The following is a 24,845-nucleotide window of genomic DNA, read 5'->3' on the forward strand; positions in this document are numbered from 1 at the left end:
ACTCAACTTCCAACTAAAAAACTTCCTTCCCTAGTCTCTTAACCATTTCTGTCATTGCCCACTGGTTTATGGGTCTTTTGTCTCTACCTGGGCCTTGGTTATCCAACAGTTTATGTTATGATGCCTGAATAAAGTAAACTAAGAAAGAGTAGTAGCAAACCTTGGAAAGAGCTAAAGTGAAGATAGATGAAGTTTCAGCCAATCAGCTTCTGTAAGTTTACAGGCTGTGTTTGCAAAATTACAGTAATGATCAGATTGGCTGGTACTTTATCACTCTCCACTGTATTTTTTTCCTAACGTTTGATACATCTCTCTAAGAAGGATACTTACCTGTGCAAGATGTAATCCACAGTCAAAATTTCTAAAGTTATGTATTGTATGTGGGGTGATTGATAAATACCCATGTTAGGCAAGAAAAAAAAATTGGCAGGGAAATTTTGATTTATTTTTCAATATAGTCCCTTTTAGCTTGATACACACCAAACATATTCCAACTTTTTCAAGCCCTCCAAAAAATAGGATTTGCCAAACTCTGCAAAAAAGGCTTAAGTTTTGGTTATGACATCCTCGTTCAATGCAAATCTTTTTCCACCGAGCCATTTTTTCATGTTTGGATACAGGAAGAAGTCACAGGGGGCAAAATCTTGAAATTCGTAGCCCAATTCCACCAATTTTGCTGTGGCGAAGTTGGACGAGTATTGTAGTGGAACAGCATTTTATTCTTTGAAATGTGGGCCGTTTCTCATCAATGAATTGTTTGATTGTTCTTCTCTTTTCCAAATGCAGTAGTTGATGATTATGCGTTTTCGAACCGAGAAAACAGTGGCCATGACCTTTATGGGAAATTTTATTGTATTCAGCTTCTTTGGTGCACATTCACGTCACGTTCACATGACTGAAGGTGAAAGGTCCCCATAAACATCTTCCAACTTTTCTTTGATTTCCTCACATGTCTTCCCATCCAAAAACAAGAATCTAATCACTGATTGGTACTGCACTTTCTCCATAGTTAGAAAAAGCTCAAACTTGCTCACTTCCAACAGAGAGAAAAAAAATACACAAGTAATTTATCTAACATTCTGAAAGTGGTTGTTTGAAAGATGACACTATATTATGATATACAGGTTTGACTTCAGTGGCACCATCAGTCTCCAAGTATCCCTTAGTATGCTACATTCAAGGATGAGTGGTTTGAATTCAGAGAAATCTTGCAGAACTAGATTTTGGGATACCAACGTGAATCCAATTTCCAACCAAAACACATATTAGTGGTTTGGCCAAACAATATTAAAACTGAGAAGGTGAACTGAAAACACAAAATCCAACCAAAACACATATTAGTGGTTTGGCCAAACAATATTAAAACTGAAAAGGTGAATACCATGTGCAAGTATTCTTAAGCTGTGTACACACGGGGGCGATAGGGGCTAAAATCGCTGGGAATATGGTCGCTGGCGACCATATTGCCAGCGATTGGAGTGCGCACCAGCGATAAATCGCCGGGTGCACGCTCCCGTTTTTAGCCCCCTTATGATCGCTGGTCGCAGGAGCTTGCTCCTGCGACCAGCTGATTACCTCTGCTGCTCCCCCGGCAGAGGTTCCCTTTCATCAGCGACCATCTCTGGTCGCTGATGAAAAGGAGAAACTGAGCAATATATTGCTCAGCAATATATCTCCCCCCGTGTGTACGGGGCTTTAGAATGATTATACTAATTGACTTAGCAGGTTTTGTGTGTTCATGGCATGTTACTTGCTGACATGCCTGGGTGAGTACATGAATATTTTCTCTTGCGTCACAGCCTACATCAGTGAACAAATGGTCAGTTTTGGCTTAGGCATGAACAGGAGTTCCATTAGCACCATAGATGGGCCATTATGAAGGATGTGGATGTGTGTTTCAAAGTCACTCAGCGTCAATGACTAGGTCCAGGGACACCTGGCTTTAAGCAAACCCAGCAGATAGGGTTAGGCATTAGGTAGTGAGGGTTAGGTTTAGGGGGACACGGAGAAGGTACTTGCTGGACCCATGTCAGGATTCTTAGCATTGAGATGCCGCTGGTGGTCTTCTAACATCTGGCATCCCGACTGCCATCCATCCATCCATATGTATTTCCTGTGGACACTACCTGTGGTTTGCAAAAACCAATATACTGTACATCAGTGGTTCTCAACCTCGGTCCTCAAGGACCCCCAATAGTGCATGTTTTGCAGGTCACACAGAATCACAGGTGAAATAATTATCTCCACCTGTGATCTTTTAAAATGTGTCAGTGAGTAATGAGTGCACATGTGCACCTGCCGGGTGACCTGAAAAACGTGCACTGTTGGGGGTCATTGAGGACCGAGGTTGAGAATCACTGTTGTACATTAACAATGCTGAAAGGAATTATGTTTATTTCCCTGGTTGTAGAAACTACCTGTGGCTTATCTACATTTGCATATTACTCCCTGGAAATATTCTGATTACAATTTGTGTTAATGTCTTTGAAGACTCTTGTTAGTTTCCAGCAATACCCTATGCTTTCCTACAATTATGTAAGCCTTTACTGCCTTATAGTTTAAGGACTGGCTGCATCCTACAGTAAGTATTTGTGTGTGTATAAAACACTAAGGTAACAATGGGCAGTTATTATAGGCAGAAAGCCCTATCTAGTAGCTCCAGGGGTCTTATTTATTAAGTTTGTTATATAGCGCAGCATATTCCATTGCGCTTTACAATAGGAGACAACGATACAACAAACTGGGTACTTACAGACAGTCAAAGTTATGAGGGACTGCTTGCAAGCTTACAATCTATAGGGGAATTTCTATGTAATATGTATAGGATCTTATGCAATTGTGCAATACATACCATCATGACCTTTAATTTTGTATATGATGTACCCTGATTAGACAATGGCATCATAGAAATATGTCACTCAAAAAAATCATACCTCTGCTATTACTGTATACATGGGCACTTAAAATTTTAACTTAAGGCCCCAATGTTATTCATTATTTTTTATGAGTGACAATGTTAAGAGAATTCCACCATTGTATACAATATTTCAGCAATATCCTATCACCTACTGAACTATCTGGTATTGACTAATGCTACTGTCTTAGTTATGAAGAAAACTCACCCTCTTCAATTTCATTAATGGGATTTTTTCCTCTCTCATTAATAACATAGCAGGTGAAGAGAAGGGCTTAGTATACTATAATATATACTTATATAATTATATTAATATACACTACGTAATCAGTGGAATATCATGAAATTTTGCGCCCCCCAGCCAAAAAAGTATTTTGTGCCCTCCCCCAACATAATTATTAGACAATTTTACCTTCATGCTTGCCATTCAGTACATAGAAAAACAGATATATTGGTTGCTTATGGCACCAGTGTTTTATATATTGTCTATTTTATTGTGCCTGAACTGATGAGTTATGGTGGGAGGGGAGGTCGAATTTAGGCTGCAGGAGGAAAGGTCGGGGTTTAGGCTGTGGGAGGGAAGGTCGGGGTTTAGGCTGGGGTAGGGAAGGTCGGGGTTGAGGCTGTGGGAGGGAAGGTCGGGGTTTAGGATGCAACAGGGGAGGTGTAGGATTAGATTTAGCAGTACACGGACAGTGTCCATATATTTTTGATAAGGAGGTAATCTCAGTTATCCATCTGACTCTCCAGTGCGATTGAATACTTCTTTTATATCCAATATCATGAATTATTCTAGTAAGCTGTTATATGTGCATATAGTTTAAAATTTGTCTCACTGCCAATTCTGACCACCTGTCTTCTTATGTTTTAGTAACTGAGCCTTTGAGCCTTAAAACAGTTTTTAATGTGTGTCATTATTTAAATGTGAATAAAATGTGAATTTTTTTTTAGTTCAAATAGTTATCATTGAATTAATATACTTGACCCACTTGCTGGTGCAGTATAACAGAAAACTTATATTTATTTCACTTATAATAATATCTATAATAATAATTTTTAATAATAATAAAATCTGGAGCATTTGGAACATATAAAGTATTTAACTACATATGATGCATTTATTAGCTTGAACTTAATCTCGTAAATAATGTGTACGTTTCACCCATAGTCAGACAGAAGCCACATACTGCAATGTTACAGTATCGTTCACCACCTATTTCCTGTCACTGAGAAGGAGCTGGAAGTGTTGGAAGAGACTCCTGTCTGTGAGGCCACACCCCCTTTTGCAACACATGCACTGTGGTCTTTTGCCCACAGTGGGTATCACCAAACCCCATTTATGCCACTGGGCTTGACTATCAGTCACTTCTCCCAAATTCTCAAGAGAACCTCTTAGATTAGTCCAATTCTGCAGAGAACTGGATGTCCATGGTCTTGGTGATGCAATTAGCGGTGTTACATCCCCTAGCTCCTCCCATAAAGGTCTGCCTCACCAATATCTCATGAATAGCCTGGTACAAAATTAGCAAGCAAGGTCGTTGCCCTTCTTCTGCTTCCTTTTCTATCCAAACACAAGTTCTATTTAGTATCTAAAGGGCAGCAAAAATAGCCTTTTGGTAAAAAAGAAAATAAAAAATGATAAATCACGGTATTTTGTGAAAGGTTGCAAAAGTATTTTCACATACACCAGGCATGTCCAAACTATGACCCTCCAGCTGTTGAGAAACTACAAGTCTCATCATGCCTTGGGACAGTTTTGCTGTTAGGGAATACTAAAACTATGACAAAGCATGCTGAGATGTGTATTTTTTTTTTAATTGAGTAATTTTTATTACCTATCAAAATAGGTAGACTTTTCATAAATAATCAATATGAAACCATCCAGCTTGGTATAACAATACACAAAATCAAAGGGTAATAAGTACAATTGTGGATATATATATAAAATATCTCTGTAACAGGAAATAAACAATCTACCCAGTAGAAGGCGCCATTCAGGCCGGATGGATCGTAAAAGCGAAGAGGCATAGAAGTACAGATCATCTGTGCATTGAAGCATACAAAAACAAAATAGTGATATAAATGGCAACACATCAAACTGCAGATCGGAGAGTATTAAAGTCTACCAAGAAAAAAACAAAAACCCAAAACAAACCAACTCAAAATATTGCCCAAAGTAAACCTCCCACATAACCCCCCACCCTGTACAACCCACCCCCAACTCAGGCGTACTTGGATCCCTCAAATCTTATTCCCCCTATACCAATTCTAACTATGCTAATCTAAACAAATCCCCCCCCCCCCCCGCCCTCCCCCCTCCACAGTTCCGGATATTATAGGAAGGATATGCCCAAAATAAACCTTTAGATCGATGAGCTATTTCTATCATGTCGGAGAGAAAACCTAATAAACTATAGGCGGAAATTAACCAGTGGTCTTAGCCAAAATCTTATTAAACTATGCAATGTAATGTGCGTGGGTGTATGCAGCGATGGTGGTGGGCTGAGCCCTCAGCCGGGACCGCTGTTTAGAACGGCCACGGTAAAGCCCTATGCTGACTCTGTTGACCGTCCCGGACAAATGACCGCAGGGTGCAGGGTGCTAGGCTTCTCCTTTAGTCGCCGCGTTCGAAGGAGCGAGTTAAGCCTGCTCCGACCCCGATGCAACCAGGTTTTATGTTGAGACAAACCCACGGCAACCATCAGGGACTGGACCAAAAGGCAGATCTAACTAATAGGGCCTATCTGGACCAAACACCCTAACTAACGGCACCAGGCCAAGGACGGGGAGCGTGACCCAGTCACAGACACCGGAGCGAATAATAACGTGGTGCCACTAAACCAAATACACGCCAACACAAAATGGTACTCTTACAATAACGGTACCCCAAAACAGGCGTGAGCCCACAACCGTGAGCCTCTCTGAATATCGGAGAGCTGGACTAGAAAAATAACATAAACTGAAAACGATGGGCAGCTTGCCCATAAATATAAAAGTAAAGGAACCGGGCTCCACTGGAGCACTTACGTAACCAGACGGGACCACCGGCAGCACAAGATGGTAACGTGCTTACCTGGGGGGACTTGGCAGGACCAGATGGAGATATAGCCAATCAAGAAGGATCCGGACCAGGACTGGAAACACAACTGCCGCAAGGTAGCAGCTGGACCACGGCAGCAACTCCAGGGTTGGTGCATGGCTGCAACACAGCGCTGAAAGCACCTGAGGCAAGGTGGACCGGGACAGCAGAGTTCTGAAGGCACTCTACAGTGAGCAATATCACCGGAGGGGCTGAGCTGGGCCAGCTCCCTTAAGAGGGATGCACAGGCCAATCAGCTGCCACCGCCGGACCAAGCCCTCAACTATCTTAAATTGTTCACAGCTGATCGGGCACACGCTGTCCAGCGTCTCCTGGTTGCCTGGCAACCTCCAGGAGCCGCGGCCCGATCAGAAACACTGTCCCCCGGCCGGGCGGAAGTGATGCGCCTCGGCTGGGCGGACCTGACGTCACCTGCCCGGCTACTGCCGCAGCAGCGCTATTGTCAGCGCGGCTGACACGCAAGCAGGATATTAATAATTCAATTTTAACTAACCTATACCTATAACCTGGTTTATGCCTCCGATCCCACCCAACTGAAGGATGATTGCCGTATGGACCGACTGGGGCAAAGAATTTATAGAAACATAATGGAGCAGACACATTGCTATAATGAAGTATTTTGAATAGGCCAGTTTAAGCTGTACTCAGTTTACCATCAGATGCATATTAGCCACTCTAACACCCATGAGTAACTCAGCAACCACTAGAATCAGACCGAAGCATGTACCCACTACAATATCTAGTATATATTATTCACATAATACAGGAGGAGCATTAGAACACTAGAAACTCAGCATATAAAACAGATATGGTCAGGCATAGACAAATAGTCCAATAGACAGAAGTACTCAAAAGGCCAAAGCAATAAACACAGGACGATGCAAGAAGTAGTCCTGCCAAGCCCTCCTCTCCCGCAAAGCCACGCAGATAGCAGTCCCTCCATCATACACCCAAAAATACTCAAAAAGGAGCTTGGAGTATTGGGGCAGGAAATCCAAGGAGAGTTCGTCCATCCAGGAATGTAGAGATATAAATAAGTAATATGTGAGTAAGGATTTACATAGTTCCAGTACTGTCAGCAAAGCCGTAGGTCGAATCTTCAAAGAACCTTCAGGGTTTGAAGCTAAAATAGTAGCAGGTGTAGGTAGCAATGCCTCCCCATAGCAGGATAGATCCAATGATGTCAATGCTGTGGTCAGCACCGGAATCACAGGAGTCACAGGATTCAAAGAAGCAATGTTAATTTTTTAAAATATAGCAAGGATCCTCTGTGTGGAGGCATTATTGGCTTTAAGTATTAAAAGCAGAGAGTCAGGCATCCTCAAAATAATGTATCAAACGTATACTCCAAATAGACAGAAAAAATTTCTAGAGAGAAATAATATGCCAGGTGACCCAGTGCTATCGGTTAACAATTTAGTAGCTCCAGTCTCTCACCAGTGTTAAAGTGATTTAGGAGGGTTTATCAGGCAGCATAGCAGAGAAAGAACGGCATTGACGTTTCGGTCCGCCTCTGGGACCTTTTTCAAGAGATGGCATCAGGGGTAGCCTGTGTGACCCTCATAGATCACAGGACTGGCAGCAGGCAGAGCTTCCCTCCACAAGGGTGGTTGAGGCAGCAGCAGGGAGGCAGTTTCATCCACGGCGCTCCCAGCACGTGCCCCCATAAGCGGCAATTTGAGCGGGAGCAGGGCCAGAGTCACACAGCAGGGAGTTCCCAAGATGGTGCGCACACCCTAGAAAAAGGCAGCACTGAGCTCAGCAGGTCCAAGCAGTCACTCACAGGCTGCCAGGGAGGACCGCAAGCAGCACAGAGGGTGCAGGGGAGGCTCCAAAAGGTAAAGGAGCGCGGGCGGGGTGCCTACGGTCCGTGGGACAGGATTTTACTGCAGGATAGCAGCGGAACTCTCTCACCCAGTGTCCACAAAGCCACGCCCCCGAGATGTGTAGCTTTACAACAGCTGGAGGCCCACAGTTTGGACATGCCTGACATACACAATACAAATAAATATAGTTATAAAGGGTTTCCCACCATCAGAAAATATGTTAACCTGGCATAAACTACTGTATGCCAGAAACATGCAATCACTTAAGCTAAATTTTGGTAGGCTCAGCTACCCCAAGCAGCGACTATCTGAGATATTTCATTCCAGATGTCACTGAACTACAATATCCAGCATTCACAAACATCCACTGCCTTGTTGAAAATTCTGGACATCGTCATTTGTATCTACATTAATATTGTGATTGTTCTATCTAAAAATGATGACCATAAAGTAAAGATCCTGCAACTTTCAAGTATTGATAATTTTTATTTGATTTAGAAAAAGTAAATGGCCAAACACACAGAGTCATTAGGCAGAATGGACCCACTACACCAAGCTTGGCCAACCTGTGGCTCTACAGATGTTGTCAAACTACAAATCCCATCATGCCTTGCCACAGTTTTGCTATAAGGGAGTGTTAAAACTGTTGCCCATTCTAGTTAAAATCACTCCACTAATCGATTCTTTCTCCCATGTTGCTGGGTCACTTACCACTCCTGCTGCAATAAGGCTCAATGCAGTGGCAAGCTATCAGTACCCTGTGCTCAAGATAACTACTGTATACAGCATGGGTCTTCAACCTGTGGCCCTCCAGATGTTGTGAAACTACATGTTCCAACATGCATTGCCACATTTTTTCCTATAAGAGCATGCCAAAAAACCCCAGGGCATGCTGGGACATGTAGTTACACAACATCTGGAGGGCCACAGGTTGAAGACATGTGGTATACAGGTCTCAGTTTCCTTGTCTACTATGCCACAGTACACTGACAACCAGGCTCAAAGTACTGCTGTCCTGATCACCTGACCATCCTAGCCAATTGTTAGTCATCTTGAGCAGTCTTGCATCACCTGTCACTGCTTTGCCAACCCTGGCTAAGTGCAGGTATTTATTCCATCAGCTATCTCAGCAAAGATGCCTGTACAATGTCTATCCTAGTCATTACTAGTTAAGTCTATCAGTGCTCTTGCTGCATCTTCCTGTGGATTCTTCCAAAGCAGTTTTTCTATTATTAGCTATAATGAACTGCTTACCATCAGTGCACGGTGCAGGTAGTACAGCCATTTGCTACAAACTTCTTGCTTATTTCCTCATTCCTGCTGTTGTCCATTCCAGTGTTTGGTTTACAGTGCTTATTAATATGAATTATCCTAGTTTCTGGCCAATAGTTGAACCCAATATCAAGCCTGGTAAATCCACTGCCCTGTTCCGTCACTCCAGCCTTTCTAGATTACTACATCTACTAGAGACTGTTACATATTATTCACAGCTTGGTCAATCTACTGTTTTTACTCTCTCTCTCTCTAGAAATACCATTTAACTATCAATAATAATGTCCCTTACAGTCCAGTGGCAGGATCTGGCTTTATATACTAAGACCTTGATAAAGCGGGGAGCGAAATGCGCGCCGGTAGTACGGCAGTGCAGATGTACCATTGTGTGTTCTGTCTCTCCCAGCCAGACAAGCACAGCCTAGCGGCTCACACATCTAGCCCTTTTCAGGGCTGTAATTTGATTGTAATGTCGTATTTACTTGTGTCTAGGCAGATTCCATGCATAGCAGTAGCGTTTCATCTAATCTAACCCTATTTAGGGCTGCAATTTGATTTACATTTGCATAATATCCTCACCAGCTGAGCTTATTCAGTGTAACTGAACAGTGGTCACACTTAAGAGAAAAAGGGAAACAGGTGACCAGCGCTGTAGTGGATATCCAATTAAGGGTATCTTCAATGTAGATTTCTATAAATCTCTCCTCAAATAGTCTTCCTGATGTTATAAGGAAGTGAACTTACAATAAATTTCATTCAGGCGTGCCCGTAATGGTATCTTTGTTAGACAGCCCTCACATGAGAACAGGAATCGACATGCAGAAGTAACGACATAGAATCAACTTACATGAAGTTTCAGTCTCGCGTTCACATCAAAGGTTTCTTTGTTAGCCAAATCAGCGTGGACGTCAGGGAACAGGTAACAAGGTCTTTATTCTGACACTTTCACAAATCCAAGACACGACAAACAGGCATAAAAAATAGAATGGAAAATCCAGACAGTGCAGATGGGTGGATCGCCGGCTAAGCTTCTCCCTCGTGCTGGAGTGTGCTGCAGACAACACCGCAGGTTGGGGGTCCAAGGTAGCAGGAAGCGCCGCGCAGATCCTATTCACTGCTACCTTGGACCCCCAACCTGCGGTGTTGTCTGCAGCACACTCCAGCACGAGGGAGAAGCTTAGCCGGCGATCCACCCATCTGCACTGTCTGGATTTTCCATTCTATTTTTTATGCCTGTTTGTCGTGTCTTGGATTTGTGAAAGTGTCAGAATAAAGACCTTGTTACCTGTTCCCTGACGTCCACGCTGATTTGGCTAACAAAGAAACCTTTGGTGTGAACGCGAGACTGAAACTTCATGTAAGTTGATTCTATGTCGTTACTTCTGCATGTCGATTCCTGTTCTCATGTGAGGGCTGTCTAACAAAGATACCATTACGGGCACGCCTGAATGAATTTTATTGTAAGTTCACTTCCTTATAACATCAGGAAGACTATTTGAGGAGAGATTTATAGAAATCTACATTGAAGATACCCTTAATTGGATATCCACTACAGCGCTGGTCACCTGTTTCCCTTTTTCTCTTGTCTGCAATCACTGGGGTTTTTGCGTTAACCCTTTACAAGAGACCAGCTGCTAAATCATCTTTTCAGCGCTGAGTACACACCAAACCCACCCTTCTAGTGGTCACACTTAATTATAGCTGGCACCGCGTCCAAAATAAATACCTTACCCACCGATCTGAAACTCGGTTGCTGTGTTATATGCTAGCGGCAGTAAGAATAATCTAGAGGTTTATATATACCCTATAAATTTATTACACTACGTGCTGCAACATTAACAACCCTAAGTGAGGGGAGTGATATATCCATTTAGCAACACTTTGGCTACTAATGTAACCAAGGGAGTTTCATAGGTAATCACAGTTTACAGGTTTCAAACAGCCACTGTTGCCAACTAAGAACGCTACATTATAATGTTATAGAGGCACATCAAAACACACAATTAGTTCCCACACGTGCTGTTTTTAAACATGCACGATTCTCACTTTGTTTGTCATTTATATGTTTTTTAATATTTCACAGTCTTAAATAATATCTTAATAAAGGTTATATTTTATTCGTATTTTCTCTTGGTGCACCACCCCACGACATACTTTCCTTTCCTGTGTATCTAATTCTAATGATGATGTCAGTGGTAGCACACCCCTGTATAAATTGAAGGTTATTTACATTTATAAGAAATAGGGGGACAGAATATCTCCTACTTATTACAATAGTGTATCCTGTGCGGCAGATTCTCCTACTCTGTCTTTATATACTAAGACCTGGGTCTGATTTCCAGTCAGGAAGGCTTACTGACTCTATCTCCCATTACATTCCAGGTTGTATCCCCACACCATCCAGCTTCACATATAATTATCCTACACCTACACTAACAATATCCTGATCTGGATTTCCACAACAAACATGGAACTCCAGCCCTGCATGCATAAGATCAGGGCCTATGCTGACAGCTGTTTTTTCAAACAGCTCTTCCCACACTGGAGCAATACTAAATTGCTCTATAGCAGCGTTTCTCAAACTGTGGGTCCTGACCCCAAAGTGGGTCCCGACCTTCTCAGCATGAGGTTGTGACTCCATGTTGCTGATCATCAGGCTGATGACTTCTCTAATCTCAGTCAGTGATTCAAGGAGTATGAGAAATCTGTTGAACTGTCTGCTATTTTAGACTCCTCCCATAATTTTATGCCTCCATAATGCTGCCATGCATGTGCTGTCTGTTGACTACACATGTGATGTGATTCAGGTAGCAGTTACTTGCTGGGGTCCTGTAATTATTTTTATTTTCTAATGGGGTTCCAGAGAAAAATAGTTTGAGGACCCCTGCTCTATACAGTACTTTGATATCTTCTGATACAATACGTAGTCTAATTGGGGTACAATGATGAATTACCAATAACAATAAATAGACTGTCAGAAAATGGGCTTAAACATTTATCTTCACTATTTTCTGACAGGTTTATTTTAAAATGCTTAAAACCTACCAGCAAATAAAGCAACTGTCAAAAAAACACCCCCTTCGCCTTCACATGGCAAACTATTCCGAATCAAGAGTATTGCTCCCTTAGTAACAATCATTATTAATTAGCCTTTTGGTTAAAACTGAAAAAAGGATGGAAGTATGGATTACACAATTATCTTGCCTTCATTTATTTCATGCCTATGGCAACTCCAGTTGGATCTTGGAATACGGCACTGTTTTTTGTTAGGTCTTCCCTATCCTTATCAGCTATGAACTTCATTTGTTTGGAACATGGAACAGCTCCCTTAGCAGAGATCTGCATCCAGCACTTTGACAGGTAATCTTGAAATGCCTTGCTCACAGCTTTGCTAATCCTCCATCCAATGTATCACTGAGACACTTACATATCCAGGAGCCTCAGGGATGTGCAAAGTAATCAATCAAAAGGATGCCAATGTGTGAGCACATAAACTGTATATATTGATGGAATATACTGTATGTTGTGTGCAGATAGATGGCATTTTATATAGCCTGTGGTGCAGCAGTATGGGGTCACATCATTTGTATCTGTGACAAATACAAGCAAATTAATGACCCCAATGTATCACAATGCTTACTTGTAGCCCTAATTGCCGTTTAGTCTTTTCTCACCTTTGTCCAACAAAAAAAATAAACCTGAACAAATTAATAAATGTGTAACATGAAACTATCCTTTACCAACATGGCTTCTGTCTGTGCATTGCTATGCCATCTTACTTCTGTGTTGGAGCCCCAGAGTAATACACATATGTAGTATTCAGTTCCACAGGAGTCCCCGCAATATTCTGATTTGCCTACATACATTATTATTATTATCATCATAGTTTATTTATAAGTCACCACAAGGGTTCAGCAACATCTACTATACATAAATGAGCAAAAAACAAATAATGAATTGCAGTACATGTCAATTTAGGACAAGTACATGGTAAGTAAATACAGTTGCTTAAGGGGACAGGACACTGAAGCAATTTTTTGGATGGCAGATATATATATATATATATATATATATATAGACGAGAAAAAAAGACTGGCACTCCGGGGTCTTCAATCAAAGTTTTGTATTGTGGCAACAAGCATCCAACGTTTCGGGGGTCGTCCCCCTTTGTCAAGGTGCGTGGTGATAACAAAAGTTTTTTGTTATCACCACGCACCTTGACAAAGGGGGACGACCCCCGAAACGTTGGATGCTTGTTGCCACAATACAAAACTTTGATTGAAGACCCCGGAGTGCCAGTCTTTTTTTCTCGTCTACTTGTCCTTTTAGACAGGCACCAGGGCAATTGAACAGTTGCGGTGAGTGCCGGGCCGCACCGAAGATATATATATATATATATATATATATATATATATATATATATATATATATATATATATATATATATATATATATATATAGCAGGCGATGATACCGCACCCAACGGACTTAGCATCAGTTTGGAATAAGACTCACAGTCGTCTCTTAACCAGCAATGTTTATGGATTTATTTCCCATCCTCAGGCTGTAGAACAAACATGATGTTTGTTCTACAGCCTGAGGACGGGAAATAAATCCCGAAACGTTGCTGGTTAAGAGACGACTGTGAGTTTTATTCCAAACTGATGCTAAGTCCGTTGGGTGCGGTATCATCACCTGCTATAATTATTATACATTACCAGCACCACGGCAGCTGTCTATGAAGGAAGTGTGCCTGCTCATCATCTCATACATACAGTATATATATATATAATCCATATGTCAATTTCACGATTCTTTTTTAAATGGGTGTCCCTTTAAGAGAAACTCTATGTAGTTGTCCTTATATATATATATATATATATATATATATATATATATATATATATATATATATATATATATATATATATATATATATATATATCGGTCTGTGTCTCCCCTCCAAGAAATGAAGTAGAAACAGCACGTCACTGCAGCAAGTAAAAATCTTTATTCCAGCCTCAACGGCTCGTTTCGGGGCATCAGCCCCTTTCTCAAGAAGCGGAATATCACAGGAAGCAGATGGATACAACACTCCTGCACAGGTGCCCTTTTTAAAGCTCACCAATTCGCGCCATCTCCGCCTCTCAGCGTCTCTGTATTCTCAGCTGTTGCGAATCCCGGCCAGAGCATGACGTGACGCGACTCCCACTCGCGTCTCCGTCACCCCGGCAACTACATTCACACCCCCAGCCGTCATTAACACGCGCCGCTCACACCAGCGCTGTCATGACGACCGGACGCTAGCAGAGTATCAGATGGTTACGCTGGTAGATATGCATTCAAGTGACGGGCTTCTCATCCACAATTTTAGTTAGAGCGGCTCTCACCCGCCCAACAGAATTGTAAATCGATTAGCCCCCCACACATCAGGAATGCATACAATCTAGGCTAAGGAGGTACGATCAACATACAAAATATTTATTTGTTTACAGGGCACAAAGTGCATAAAATACAATACTAAACAATGCATAAGCTAATGAAGTACATACAATCAAGCATATCTTCAAAATTATCACGCATAGTTTACAAATATGCAAATATAAAAAAATACAAAAATTAATGCATAAACATGCAAATATGTTAATTTAAAAAAAATATATTTAAATAAATAAATATTTAAATATATGCATAACAGGACTGGACAATATAATGCTAAATACAACTAGGCAGTCAATCTAAATACCTATAAATCTTACATAAAACTGCTCCACACAATACGCTCATTGAGACCGTATGGGGCCACAGTGTTGAGACGATATATCCAATTAGCTTCAAGTCTAAGTAACCTCTTAATTCTATCCCCACCTCGATTTGACGGGGGTACTTGATCAATGACTTGGTAACGTAATGAAGCTAGAGTATGTCCACACTCTTTGAAATGGATAGCTACAGGTTGATCTGCTTTTTTGCCACACAAGGCCGCCTTGATTGACGACCGATGCATGGCCATTCTTTCCTTAAATTTTCTGCTTGTCATGCCTATATAGAAAAGGCCACAAGGACAAACAATTCTGTAAACAATAAACTGCGAGTCACATGATAACACATGTTTGATGTGATGTATTTTAGAAGTGTGTGGATCTTTAAACTCATTACCAGTGATCATAAAATCACAAGTTACACACCGAGGACACTTATAGCATCCTGGTTTCTTATACATAATATTTCTATTCACATCACTTTCAAACCCCGTGATATCAGTGTGAACTAATATATCACGTAAGTTCCGACCCCTAGAATAGCAGGTCAGAGGTCTTACTTTTCTGAAAACCGGTAAACCGACATCAGTAGCTACTATGGGCCACAACGCTTTAGTCGCAATGGGGACCACAGAGCTTGATGTGTCAAATTTGGTAATGAAGGGGAATACCTGGGTGGGGGTTTTTTCAGCTGGATTAAGCAGATCTTGTCTTTTCAATAGTAATGCTTTATTTTTAGCTTTAATAAGCTGCCCATAAGGGTATCCTCTGTGATGAAATTTTTGAATGATAAGCTCTAATTCAGAGTGCATTTTGGAAGGGTCACTGCATATCCGCACAGCTCTCACCATCTGCGAGTATGGCAGGCCCTTCTTCAATGCAGGGGGATGGTGACTACTAGCATGTAAAAGGGTGTTGCGGTCTGTAGGCTTTCTGAACAGCTCCGTACTAACTACCCTATCAGTCACCTTAACCGACACGTCCAGGAAGTCAATACATGACTTACTGGTTTTGAATGTGAATTTAATGGGCGTGTCTGCCTCATTAATCTCATTCATCATGTCCATAAACAATTCCTCCCCACCATTCCAAAACATAAACAAATCATCTATGTATCTGCAGAACGTCCGGATATGTTGACCAAGTCGATGTTGAAAAAACATTTCCTTCTCAAATTTAAACATAAATACATTGGCGTATGCCGGAGCTACCGCAGCTCCCATAGCACACCCGGACGTCTGCAGATACATACCTCCATCAAATAAAAAATAATTTTTGGTGAGTACCAGTTCAAGCAGTTTTAGATACAGACTGATGTTAAAGTCAAAATGGTCTAAATTCGTTAAAAATTCTTGCATGGCTATTAAGCCCAACTCATGTGGAATGGACGTATACAAACTGCACACGTCCATTACACACATGAGTGAATGATCACAAATATCATCGGCATGAGATAATCGATTCAGAAAATTAGTAGTATCCTTTAAAAATGAAGACTGAGTGGTCATATGAGGCTGGATCAGCATATCCAGGAGCTGTGATATGGGTTGGAATAGACTCCCCCTAGCAGATATGATGGGTCTGCCAGGGGGGTCTGATTGGTTTTTATGCAATTTTGGTAAAGAATACAATGCCGGAATTACAGGATTCTCTACTTTTAAAGCTACGGCACATTTCGGCTCCAACACACCATCAAGCACAGCTTTATCAATTACAGAAAACAATTCCCGTTGATACATTTTAGTAGGGTCACTTGGTAGTTTCATATATACTTTGTCATCCCCAAGTTGTTTATATAATTCCCGTCTATAGTCTGATATATTCTGAATAACTATCCCACCCCCCTTATCGGCGGGGCGGATAGTTATTGATCTATCAGTACTTAATCACTTCAATGCACTCTGCTCAGCCCTAGACAAATTATAATGTGCAGGGTGCTCAGCTGCATTAAAGCGGGTCATGGAATCATTAAGTAGCCTCACATAAGTTTTAATGGATGCATTATTACTTATGGGATCAAATTTAGACAAATGTTGACTACGAATGAAAGCACCTGTGACACTGGTGTCAGGACTAGTGATAGAGTCCTGGAAATGTTCCTTAAGTCTCATATTTCTACCCAGTTTGTGGATATTACTCTGCCATTCAAAACTATCGTGCAGATTAGTAGGTATGAACGACAAACCTTTACTGAGAACAGATTCTTCAATGGGTGTCAGTGTCCTTTTTGAAAGATTAAATACTAATTCCTCTTTGACCCTCAAGCTTTTGAAGATCCTCTGATTTTGTCCGCTGCGGCGGGTTCTTTTATCCCACGCCCTGCCCTGCGGCGCGTGGTAACCCCTAAAGGGGGCCTAGCAGCAGAGGGATCATCCGATTCGGGCCATCCAAAGTCACTGTCACTCTGTGAAGAAAACCGATGTTTAGTATTGTATTTTATGCACTTTGTGCCCTGTAAACAAATAAATATTTTGTATGTTGATCGTACCTCCTTAGCCTAGATTGTATGCATTCCTGATGTGTGGGGGGCTAATCGATTTACAATTCTGTTGGGCGGGTGAGAGCCGCTCTAACTAAAATTGTGGATGAGAAGCCCGTCACTTGAATGCATCTACCAGCGTAACCATCTGATACTCTGCTAGCGTCCGGTCGTCATGAAAGCGCTGATGTGAGCGGCGCGTGTTAATGACGGCTGGGGGTGTGAATCTAGTTGCCGGGGTGACGGAGACGCGAGTGGGAGTCGCGTCACGTCATGCTCTGGCCGGGATTCGCAACAGCTGAGAATACAGAGACGCTGAGAGGCGGAGATGGCGCGAATTGGTGAGCTTTAAAAAGGGCACCTGTGCAGGAGTGCTGTATCCATCTGCTTCCTGTGATATTCCGCTTCTTGAGAAAGGGGCTGATGCCCCGAAACGAGCCGTTGAGGCTGGAATAAAGATTTTTACTTGCTGCAGTGACGTGCTGTTTCTACTTCATTTCTTGGAGGGGAGACCCAGACCGCTATACATTCTGGCAAAGGCACGCAGCTTTATTATATACTTCAAGGAGAGTGCTGGTCCGAATATCTGTATATATATATATATATATATATATATATATATATATATATATATATATATATATATATATATATATATATTGGAGGACTACTACATAGAGTTTCTCTTAAAGTGGCACCCATTTGAAAAAAATCGTGAAATTGACATATGGATTAATGAGAATAATTTTGATTTTATGGTATTTTCTGTTTCCTGTACATTACGTGTGTAGGGCTCCAGACTAAGTGGATTGTTTTATTGTTGCTTTTAAGGTGATCTCTCCAGTGTTTGATTAGATATCACCTAGGACCTAACCAATACATGATGGCAGTGGGAATGGGCATTTTAGATGAAGGCATGCTTAGTGATGCCGAGAATGTTCAAATAAGTCTCACTGATGATGAAATTGAAAAAATCTTGTTCACTGAAATAGAGTTTAACAAACTTCCCTCGGAAACCCCAGCAGATAGATATAATAAATTAAACAAATTTAAAAAAAACGTGAGATTGATCTGCTGCTCCACGGGAAAGGAAACGTATACCCCAGGGGTTTCGGATTGCTAATGCCCCCATTCCCATTCATCTTCCGTTGCGGAGTCTAGTAACACCTTACCCCCAACAGGCTCAGCAACCACCGCTACCACTTTTTTAGACTGAGGCTTTGGCCTCAGAGAAGGTCTAAGAGAAAGAAAAGGCTGTACCGAAGGCATGGGGGGTGGAATAGGAAGAGGGCGCCCAAGGGGCAGGAGAGGGGGTCGGAATTAATTTTTAATCTTTCCTCCCATGACCTAACACCTGCTGAGACATTATTGTCAAAGGGTTTGTCATTTATCCTGACAAACCCTTTTAATTCATTCAATTGTTTAGTGGACCATTATAAGATAGGAAGGAAAATGAGACTCCGTGAGTATTTAGACAACAAACCCGAGGGACCCCAAAGTTTACAGAATTCCCCAAACTCCCTGAATCTAACCACCAAAACATTTAAAAGGAACAGCCAATTTGATCCCCCATCCAGAAATGCAAGTTTTAAAACATTTTTGAGGATGGTTGATAGGGACTGTAGAGAGTCAGTGAACCACACAAAAAAATGATTTGATAATCTCAACTCAAGTGAAAGACAGGCTTTAACATCATAAAAAAATGACCCTCCAGGACACCCAATTATTTCTGCCAGGGGTTCTGTTTTACAGCCCCTGGCGAAATATCTTCAACCCTGGTAAAAGATACCCACACGTATCTTAAAGACACTGGTCATTTAATGAGATTTAGACCAGATTGGGGTGCTTCCAGATGACGTGGTGTTGGGCACACTAGATGTGTGCTCACTTTATACATTTATACCTCATGTAGACAGTCTTTCCGCTGTTGGGGAAGCCTTACAAATGAGTAAAAATAAAGGCCCCCCAGTGGAATTTTTACTTTCGCTGCTTGAGTTGGTTTTGAAGGAAAATCATTTTATGTATGAAGGCGACCATTTTGTCCAACTAGCAGGGACAGCGATTTGGTCCAATGTGGCCCTTAGCTATGCAAATTTAGGTACTTGTTTCCTAGCACGGCGCCCATCGGGTCCCATCGCATACCATAACTTAAGGTATGCGATGGGACCCGACAGACCCGATTTTCGGGTTTTAAATACCTTCCGATCCAATTTAAAAATCGGTAGCATCGCATGCCATTACAATGGCATGCGATGCAACGCGACTGACCCGATTTGACATTGTACCCAATGTTAAATGCCCCCCCAGACCCAATTTTTTATTGTATACCCACAATATGGTTAATTATTATGTCAAATCCCCCCCTTTGTTAACGCAACGTCACGATAAACGTGAACCCGAAGCGCGGCGAGCCCGCGAGGGCTGGCGGTACGTGTCCTCCGACCTTTTCATACCCCCACTATCCATGTTGGCGTGGAGTTGACTTTATATAGTGTGGCGAACGCAGCGAGCCACCGGGCCTGAAGCGTGGCGAGCGCCCGCGGAATACTTCACATGTATTCCGCGTCTGCTCGCCACGCTTCGGGCTCGGTGGCTCGCTGCGCTTGCCACACTATATAAAATCAACTCCACGCCGACGTGGATAGTGGGGGTATGAAAAGGTCGGAGGACGCGTACCGCCGCCGCTCGCCACACTTCGGGTTGCCATTGATCGTGGCGTGGCGTTAACAATGGGGGGGGGGCATTTGACATACTAATTACCATCATGGTGGGTTTACAATTAAAAAACGAGTCTGGGGGGGCATTTAACATTGTAATCAGCCATCAGGGTGGCTGTACAATAAAAAATCGGTGACCCAATTTTTTCAACCCGATTACATACAATAGAAATCAGTGGCGCCCTGCTAGGAAACAAGTATTAAAATTTATATATGGATCTATATGAGCGCACTTGCATCACATCCCAATATGAGGATCGCTTGATACATTTTAAATGCTTCATTGATGACGTGTTTGTTATCTGGCAGGGTGATGTGGATTCATTTAATGAAATGGTGGCATGTCTAAACAGGATCAATGGTCCAGTATGTTTTACTGCAGCATGTAGCCCTGTTGAAATAAATTTATTGGATGTGAGGGGACGCGGATTACTTTACATGTATTACGTGTCCGCTCGACACACTATATAAAATCAACTCCACACCAACGTGGATAGTGGGGTAATGAAAAAGTTGGAGGACGCGTTCCACCACCACTCGCCACGCTTTGGGTGGCGTGGGTAAGGGGGGGTGCGTTAAAACCTATTTTGGGGACATACAATCATATTATTGTATACCTACATCACACCCCCTAGAAAATCACATGCGATCGCTTGCGATTTTGCGGCAGATGCGATGCGATGGCCCGGGGCTGAGAGAACAGTGAATAAATTACATAGGAAAATCGCATCGCATGGCATCGCACGGCCCTAAAATGGCCCATGCGATGCAATGCGATTTCACTACACAGAATTGCCCACTAAGCAAATAGCTTCATGGGCGCCGTGCTAGGAAACAAGTACCGAGATATGAATTGGGTTTTTGTGTAGGGCCCAAACAAACCAATCATTTCAAATGTTTGGTTTGTTAACGTGTCCTATTTCCGCAACATAAGGGTGGGAGGACAATTCCATCTTGCATCACCATTCATTAACCCCACTGCTGAGAGTCATTGATATGTGAGATAAGTGGTCTTTAATCACATACAACTGTTTGTGCTCAAGTGGTAATAATCACAGAGCTGACCAATCCCACTGCTGAGAGTCATTGATTGCTGCACAAATTGCCCACTTCTCCTCTGCTGGTCATCGCCTGGTTATGTCTGGTCAGTTTGTTCCATTCCATTCTACTGCCGTACATATAATACCTCTCTGCTGGTGCACCCAAACATATTTTTATTAAAAAGTTCTTAAATGCAGACTGGCACAGATCTTTGTACAGCCGACAGTTTCTTCAATGTCTTTCATAAACAAGGAGATGTAGCCAATGCGTTTCGTCCTTAAATGGACTTCATCAGGGGTAACAGTTTCTCCAGTGAAGATTATATTGTGAAATGACAAAGTAGTTGTATCATAGGGCTATAATGTATATGGCCCTTATGATAATCAAGAAGAGAACTTGCTTTAGTCCACAGTAAAATACCACAGGCATTTGAATTCCCCCTTAGTCTTTAACAAAAACATGGTCATAAATGAACCCTTATTGTTTTTTTTTTTTGTTGTTTTTTTTTAATCCAGAGCATCAGCTTATCGTGTTTGGATGTACTGTGGCCTAGAAATAATATCATGCAGGAGATAATTGCATGAGCTATTTTATTAATACTTTAAAGAGCAGATTCATGAATATATTCTAATAGCGGTTTCAGACAATAGTGTCACTGTGCTTCCCAGTGTATTTTATTATCTAGATAATAGTATTTTTGATTTAAGTAGCGCTTGATTGTATTCCAGCCTCTTATGCATTATTGGCATCCTTGACATCTAGAAACTGGGTCAGTAAAACTCCAAATTCTATCCTATTCATCTTCTGCAAAGTGCTATGTGGAAAATTAAATTAGAGCGTTCAGCAGTCTGGATAATGTAGACACTGTATTACTCCTCCAAGTCACAGGTTCCAAATAAGGCATCATTCTGTGCCAAATCTGCAATTATGTTAAGGTCAAATATCTCCTTGTCTCTCACTAAAGACTTGAGGCCTGATGCTGGGTTGGAACTTAACTGCATCCAAGATCACAATCATAAAATGCAGTTGTGCATATGCAAATTAGGTATCCTTATGACTATGGTTTAAAACTGTTATTTTAGTAGATAAATACACTTTTACTATAGGTGTCCATAAAATTAAAAACAAATCAAAAGCCTCTCAAATGGTTTAGGTACTGTAATACAGTCCTTTTTTGTGCATTATAATAAAGAAAAAAATAGCTGGGGACTGGACTGATTACCATGGTGGTACATTTATCCAAACATGTTCTTACTGTATGATAGAACACCTTTACCCTCCCCCAAAAAGCAAGCAATTTCATGCAGTTTGCATATGAATCTGACCAGTGCTCGAAGTGGAAATATTAAAGTGGGAGTATGGAAAAACAAAGGTTTAAGTTATGCGCACGCCAAAGGCGTGCACGCTCCGGAAAAGGGGGTGTGGCCACAGGAAATAGGGGGCGTGTCTTTAAGTGTAGCGTACCACACCACACTAGTAGGACCCCTTATACTATCTAGTAATAATGCCCCTTACACATTGTGCCACACGGTATGAGCCAAAATTTAAGGACAGCAAGAACAAAGGGAGAGTGACAGCAGAGAGACACAGCGGGGACAGAGAGAGTGGCAGCGGGAATACAGGGACAGCCACATATGTATTATGGGCATCACAGTGTGTGGCATAGTTATAATGAGCATGACGGTGTGTGGCAAATGCATAATGAGCATCACTGTGTGTGTCACTGACACCTGCACCTCACGCCCTCATTCACTGATCCCTGCACCTCACTGACACCTGCATCTCACGCCCTCCGTCACTGACACCTGCACTTTACGCCCTCTGTCACTGACCCTCATGCCCTCCGTCACTGACCCCTGACCCTCACACCCTCCGTCACTGACCCTCATGCCCTCTGTTACTGACCTGTGCCCTCACACCCTCCGTCACTGACCCTCATGCCCTCATTACTGACCCCTGCCCCTCACGCCCTCCTTCACTGACCCCTGAACCTCACTCCTTTCGTCACTGACCCCTGCATCTTACTGCCTCTGTCAATAAACCCTACCCCTTACTCCCTCTGTCACTGACCCCTGCCCTTCAATACCTCCGTCACTGACCCCTGCCCCTCACTGCCTACATCAATGACCCCTGCCCCTCAATCCCCCTTTTAACCTATACTACTTAAGCTAGCAGCATATATTTATTACAACTGCTGGCAACTACTGTAGTTACTGTAATTCTAAATGGTGGGCGGGGGTGGAGCTCCAGTGCAGCGGTGTAGCTAGGTGCCATGGTGCTTGGAGCAAGGGCATATTTCGCGTCCCCCCCCCCCCCCCCGGGGAATGAATTGGGGGCGTGGCTAACGTGTTGGCATGTTACATTAGAAATATAGAAGACACTGTAACGGAATCTGCTGCGCTATAGAAGACACTGTAGCGGAATCTGCTGCGCTATATAAGACACTGTAACCGAATCTGCTGCGCTATATAAGACTCTGTAACGGAATCTGCTGTGCTATATAAGACACTGTAACCGAATCTGCTGCACTATATAAGACGCTGTAACGGAATCTGCTGCGTTATATAAGACGCTGTAACGGAATCTGCTGCGCTATATAAGACGCTGTAACGGAATCTGCTGCGCTCTATAAGACGCTGTAGCGGAATCTGCTGCGCTCTATAAGACACTGTAACGGAATCTCCTGCGCTATATAAGACACACTAACAGAATCTGCTGCGCTATATAAGACACTGTAACAGAATCTGCTGCGCTATATAAGACACTGTAACGAAATTGGCTGCACTATATAAGACACTGTAACGGAATCTGCTGCGCTATAGAAGACACTGTAGCGGAATCTGCTGCGCTATATAAGACACTGTAACCGAATCTGCTGCGCTATATAAGACTCTGTAACGGAATCTGCTGTGCTATATAAGACACTGTAACCGAATCTGCTGCACTATATAAGACGCTGTAACGGAATCTGCTGCGTTATATAAGATGCTGTAACGAAATCTGCTGCGCTATATAAGACGCTGTAACGGAATCTGCTGCGCTCTATAAGACGCTGTAGCAGAATCTGCTGCGCTCTATAAGACACTGTAACGGAATCTCTTGCGCTATATAAGACACTCTAACGGAATCTGCTGCGCTATATAAGACACTGTAACGGAATCTGCTGCGCTATATAAGACACTGTAACGAAATTGGCTGCACTATATAAGACACTGTAACGGAATCTGCTGCGCTATATAAGACGCTGTAACGAAATTGGCTGCACTATATAAGACACTGTATCGGAATCTGCTGCGCTATATAAGACACTGTAACGGAATATGCTGCACTATATAAGACACTGTAACGGAATCTGCTGCGCTATATAAGACACTGTAACGGAATCTGCTGCGCTATATATATGACACATACGTCAACATAAAAACGGGGGACACTCCTCTACAAAGACAGGCGTGTCGATGCCTGCTCAGGCGGTGGTGGGCCGGCGGACATCACATGACATCAGCACGCGCCCTGACTTTTATTACGGAAGGAGAGAAAAATCATTCTCTTCCTTTTGGCCACAACCTATCCAACAGGTCTGAATCAGGCCCTTGCTCAGATGCTGTCCTATCCATTCAATTATAACAATGTGTCCTACAGCCACCCACAGTGCAGGCGGGATGTACACAGGCCAGTACACTAGCAATCCCCCTCCATGACCTAGCCCCGCAGCATCAACCCGCCACCCCCCC

The sequence above is a fragment of the Crinia signifera genome, chromosome 6 (genome assembly GCF_055691185.1).
Source record: "Crinia signifera chromosome 6, ASM5569118v1, whole genome shotgun sequence".
Classification (NCBI taxonomy): domain Eukaryota; kingdom Metazoa; phylum Chordata; class Amphibia; order Anura; family Myobatrachidae; genus Crinia; species Crinia signifera.